At 32.4% G+C, this 6,000-nt stretch overlaps 1 pseudogene; it reads left to right on the forward strand.

Annotated features, from left to right (window-relative positions):
* LOC107849020 overlaps positions 1 to 5,826 on the forward strand; it is a 30,113-nt pseudogene extending 24,287 nt beyond the window's left edge.
* Positions 5,827 to 6,000: the final 174 nt, after the last annotated feature.

Consider the following 6,000-nt stretch of genomic DNA (forward strand, 5'->3'; position numbering starts at 1 on the left):
AGTAAATAATAACTAACTAAGGAACTAACTAAATCATAACTAAGGAATAGAGAACTTACTATAGGACATGTCCTTGAATTGTGACTTGTTGCACCGTAGTAACCACATGTCATTTTAAGTCCCTTTCTACTTTTTGACCAGAATTCCTCTCTTTTCCTTGCCTTATTTTTCTCCCTTTCTCTAAAAACTTTTGGTCTACCAACTATTTTATGTATTTCTGGTGGCTCCATAGCATGTGAAGGATGAACTTTTCAGAATTTCTCGCCCCTAACCGGTTGTATTTTATGTTGGTACAACAACATGTAAGTATCTTTTGAATATCACTAGTGTATCTCATCCTCTGGTTCTTGTTTATCATGTTGAAAAGCTTTAATAGCATAAGGACATAGTATTCCTGTCAAATTTCATGTCCTACATGTGCATCTTTTACTAGCAAGACTCACAACATGCCTATCAATACCCTCATCCACATCATACCCCAAGTCTCCATTAGCTTGAACATGACAACCTTGTGCAATGATTTTGAAATTATTATACAACTCCATGGCATATGGACAAAAATTTTCCGTCCACTTTTCACCCTCCGCTTCAAGATCTTTCAACCTACCCCTGACCTATACAAAACATTAACAGTTAGATATAGACATTAATATAACATTAGGTAAAATAAAGACAATACCTTGATTCTGATATCTTCCAGCATCTTAATTTTTGGCTTTGCCCTTGCAGCCAAAATTCATTTGTTGAATGACTATGTGAAATTATTTTCACATGTGAAGTTTTTACACACTGTGTCAAAATAGGCTCTGCACCAATATTTTGGAGGATGCCATAATAGATCTTTGACTGTTTGTTCAGACACAAAACTCATGCTCTTTAGTTGATTTTCAAATTCTTCTGCATATGTACTCCAAGTAGACCACCACATTAACTTTTTCATCTCTCCACCTCTCCAAATCTTAGCCCAATTAGCTTCTATATGTCTTACACACCATCTGTGGTGTGCTTTTGGAAGCAATTGACCAACAACATCGATCAACCCCTGAAATAATGAAACAATCAACATAACAAGTGTAAACAAAAAAATAAAAAAAAATAATGAAAGTGACAAATAATTACCTTTTGCATATCAGACATAAGTGTCAACCTTCACCATCTACCAAACCTAATGAATTTCTCAACAACTCAATGAACCACTTCCATGTTCTAGTTGTTTCTCTATCAACCACTGCCCAAGCAAGTGGATAAAATGCTTTATTGAATCTTGTCCAAGGGCCACCAATAAAATTTCCTTAAATTTTTCCTTTAAAAATGTCCCATCTAGATCTATGAATGGTCTCAAACCACTTCTCCAACCACTTTTCAAAGCTTCAAAGCACACATACATTCTTAAAAAATCTTCTTTTACCTTGTTCCAAGGCATCTTTAGATATGTTTATCACAACATCAGAACCAGGATTGGTATCCCACAATTCTTGAGAATATGCTTTCAATTTACTAAAATCATCAATAAAGCTACCATCCAGTTTCTCTAAGATAATTCTCTTAACCCTCTTCATCTTTGTATAGCTAACATTAAGGGTGTGTTTGGTATGATGGAAAATATTTTCCTGAAAAAAGTTTTCCTGTAAATAAGTTGGTTTTCTACTTATTTTCTCATGTTTGGTTGGTGAGTGGAAAATATTTTTCGAAAAATATTTTATGGTATTTGATTGGTGAGTAGAAAATATTTTTCAGAAATATATTTTCTAGTGTTTGGTTGGTGAATGAAAAATATTTTTTAAAAAATACTACTAACTATTAACTAATATATCACTGCCTGAACAAATTTAAGCATAGCAAATAATATCAATATCGAGTAGTAAGATATTACAAGTCATTAAATTGTAAGCAATTACTAATTAGCAAACATAGGAGACACTTTTCAACATTTTATCAGGAAAATCTCAAGATACCACAATCAATAAAAATAAAATTGAACGACGAGCTTATTCAACCTTGTGAAACAAGCTACAACGATGACAAAATGGAATATGCAATTAGCAAAAGTAACATAGGTAAGTTTTTCTCTATGCACATGAAAATAACAATACATGCAACGAACATTGGAAACAAGAAAAAATTCGGACTTCAATATTTTTTATTTCAAGCAGTGAAAAATTGGAGCAAATCACAGTGAAAAATATTTCTGAGTAATGTGAATTTTTTGAGTAATGTGAATTTAAGTGTTGTTGGAGTGAGGGAAGAGGGGTGGGGGCATAAATGTCACATCTGTCATTTTCTGGAAAATGATTTCCCTTGGCCCATGAGGGAAGTCATTTTCCCTTAAATAAAGGAAAATAAGTTATTTTGGAAAACATTTTTCCAATGTTTTAGTACAACCAAACAAGGAAAAATAAGAAAACATTTTTCAAAAAATATTTTTCATCATACCAAACACACCCTAAGTGAAAATTTATCATCCACATGCTTTCTCATATCTGTCACCTTGTAATTAGGGTTATTTTTGATTTTGTTCTTGAAATAATGTGCTAAAGCTTGTTGAGTAGCTCTTCAATTCTTAAAGCATGGCTGACATGTATGTTCCATTTCCAAGGTTTTAACTTCAAATCCTTGACCTTTACTAACTTCTAATATCAAACACACAAAAGGACAACCAACATCACACTTATATCTAACTCTAGTAGGGTCACTCTTAGCAACTTTAAGGCCCTTCTTCTTAACAATAGAGTAAAAGCTCACAAATATTTTTGCTTCATCAAGATCTTTAAAGCTCATTCCCTTTTTCAACTCTAAGAAGTTATGTAGACTCTCATTGACTTCTCTTTACTTTTCCCTTTCAAGAAATTCTAACTCATCACTGTTATAATCACTATCTATAGGTTCATTTTCATCCTCATCTTCCTTACTTGATTCACCATTAGTTATTGCATCTACTGTTGCAGAAAAAGGTCCATTATGTTGACTAATGTTAGGAGTTGGCACAATATTTTCACCCTCTTCAACAACAAACAATTGAAGTTTAAACAGATTGGATTGAGTAGACAATGCAACTTGTTAAGCTCTAATTTCTACATCACTCTCAACTAGATAATGCCCACCAAATGGCCCTATACATAACAACTGTTTCACCTTACTAAAATCTAACTTTTCAGTGTACTCTGAACATATATCTATATAAGAGAGCAAATCTGAACCACGCCTTTCCCATATATGAGTCAGTTTTTTAAGTAGGAAAATTGAGTAGTAAGGACTCATTTTCCTCCATAGTTAAAGACTACATCAACCTTTTCAAGCATTCTTTGAAGGGGTCATATGACAAACATAAAACAAAGAGAAAGTGACTTATCAGAAACCAATAAAGAAAACAAAAATAGAAAATCTTTCAATATTTTATGTCAAGCCAACGATAAATTAGAATAAAGAGATAGGGACCACATTGAGAATGTAACACAAAAAACGGATATAAAAAGATAACATTTTGATAAAAATATCACGTACCTAACAGTCATAAATACATCAAACTATGGCATACATAACAGTCACCATAAAATTATGGAAGATAAAGAAAAATATACAAAATAAATGCTGAAAAAACAATATTTCATTTGAGAGAACATTATAAAAAAATTCTAATTTTAGACAAGTAAATGGAAGCATAAAAGTCATGCTACTTTAGAAAGTGACCACAATAAACATATGATACACGGAACAATATAGAAATACCAATATATATCAAATCGCAATAATATAAGAAAACAAAAAGAAAATCCTAACTGAAAATACCAAAAAAAAAAAAATCTTACTTGAATATGAGTAAAATTACAACTGCGAACTGAGATCCTCAAGAATTTTACTCAAGTTGCTATGCTTTCATTCAGAAAAGGCACAGAAAAAAAGAGAAAAATAGAGAAAAGAGTTGACTGATTTGAGTTTTTTTTTTTTTACGTTATTATTAGGGTTGGATGGGGCGGGGTGGGTTATTAGGTTTGGAGTATTAACGGGTCAGATTATTAGGTTTGGATGGGTTGTGGGTCAGGTTTAATGGGTTGAGTTATTAATTAATTTAATTAATTATTAGTTGATCAATCAGAAGAAGCCACGCCATTAATGAATTGACGATAAATTAATCTGTTAAAATAAAGGGCAAAGTAGACCAAATAGGTAGACATCAAGGGCACATCAGGCCCAATAGGTAGACGGAGGGTATTTTTACACCATATTGGATAGTTGAAGGACATTTTAGGCCCTTTTCCGTTAAATATAAGGGCTTAATTGTCACGCAAAGCGCATATCTATTCACTAGTGGTAAAATAAAAACATAAAGAAGCAAAAGAAAATTATTAATAAGCAAGTCACACAATTAATTACTATATCTCCCTTCAATTTATGTAAATCTATTTAGCGGGTTGTGGAGTTGCTCATTTAAGAAAAAAATGAAGATTTTTGATATTTATATTCTTAAACAAGCATAACATTTGTATGAAGTTTCTTGTTAAGGTCAAACCAACAAGTGTAAATTATATTGTTTTCAAATTTATATAAAGGTAATTCTATTTTTAACATATTAGAAAAGACAATAGGTTCACATAAATAAATTGAAACGGAGGAAACACAAGGAGATTACCGCTAACAACACTTTTGATATTCTAATCATACTTAATTTTCATGCAGAAGTCTCGGACCCTTTTTTTTTCTTAAACTCGTGTCTAGTCTAACATCAGCAAATCAATTGAGCGGTTTTCTATTTTGTCTTTCAATACCAGGAAAAGAAAATTTCTTAGTTTTTTTTTTCTAGGACAGAATATGTATTGAAGTATACTAAAATATTCTCTAATTTCTTTTGTTTGCAGATTTGACAGAGATTTGAGATGGAGAACTGGGGTGCAACTTTTTCCTGTTATTTGTGAAAGGTCTAATGATTTCAAAGTTACAAGAAAAGCCTTAGAAGACGCATACAACAAAGCTCAAGAATCCAATATTATCATAAAAGGCTTGCTTTTAAACAATCCATCAAATCCACTGGGCACAATTTTAGACAAAGAAACTTTAAAAGATACAATAAGATTCATTAACGAGAAAAATATCCATCTGGTTTGTGATGAAATTTATGCCGCCATGGTCTTCAACGTGCCCAATTTCATCAGCATTTCCGAAGTAATAATAACCGCAATTTGATACATGTTGTATATAACCTATCGAAGGATTTGGGGTTTCCTGGATTCAGGGTTGGGATTATTTACTCGTACGACGATGTTGTAACGAAATGTGCCCGAAAAATGTCGAGTTTTGGGCTCGTCTCAACGCAAACACAGTACTTGATATCAAACATGTTATCAGACGAGGCTTTCGTCGAGAAATTCGTAGCCGAGAGTCGTGAAAGGCTAGCGAAAAGGCACCGGGAGTTTACTTAAGGGACTTGAAAAAATGGGAATTAACATATTGAAGAGTAACACTGGCCTTTTTGGTTGGATGGATTTGAGAAAGCTACCAAAGGAAAATACATTTGACAGTGAAATTGAACTTTGGAGGATGATTAGTAATGATGTTAAACTTAATGTTTCACCAGGTTGTTCTTTTCATTGTTCAGAGCCTGGTTGGTTTAGAGTTTGTTTTGCTAATATGGATGATGAAACTTTGAGGATTGCTTTAGAAAGGATTAAGAATTTTGTGCTTCAACACAAAGGGAATAATGAAGGAGGAATCAAGAAATTAACATGTCCGAAGTGTAAATTGGAGATAAGTTTACCATTTAGAGTATTGAATGATTTTATGAATTCTCGTCACTCTCCTATATCTTCACCTTTGGTCAAGGCTAGGACTTAAAAAGGGAAAGTAAATGGTTTATCACCATTTGTGATTGACTACAAGATATTCACTATGTTGGCATTGATAGTATTGACAATGTTACATGACACATTTTTGTATAGTTTGTATATCTTTTACTTTGGGCCATTTGTATATTTTGAGCCTTATACATTTTATTTAATTTCAGTCTAA

The sequence above is a fragment of the Capsicum annuum genome, chromosome 12 (assembly GCF_002878395.1).
Source record: "Capsicum annuum cultivar UCD-10X-F1 chromosome 12, UCD10Xv1.1, whole genome shotgun sequence".
Taxonomy (NCBI): domain Eukaryota; kingdom Viridiplantae; phylum Streptophyta; class Magnoliopsida; order Solanales; family Solanaceae; genus Capsicum; species Capsicum annuum.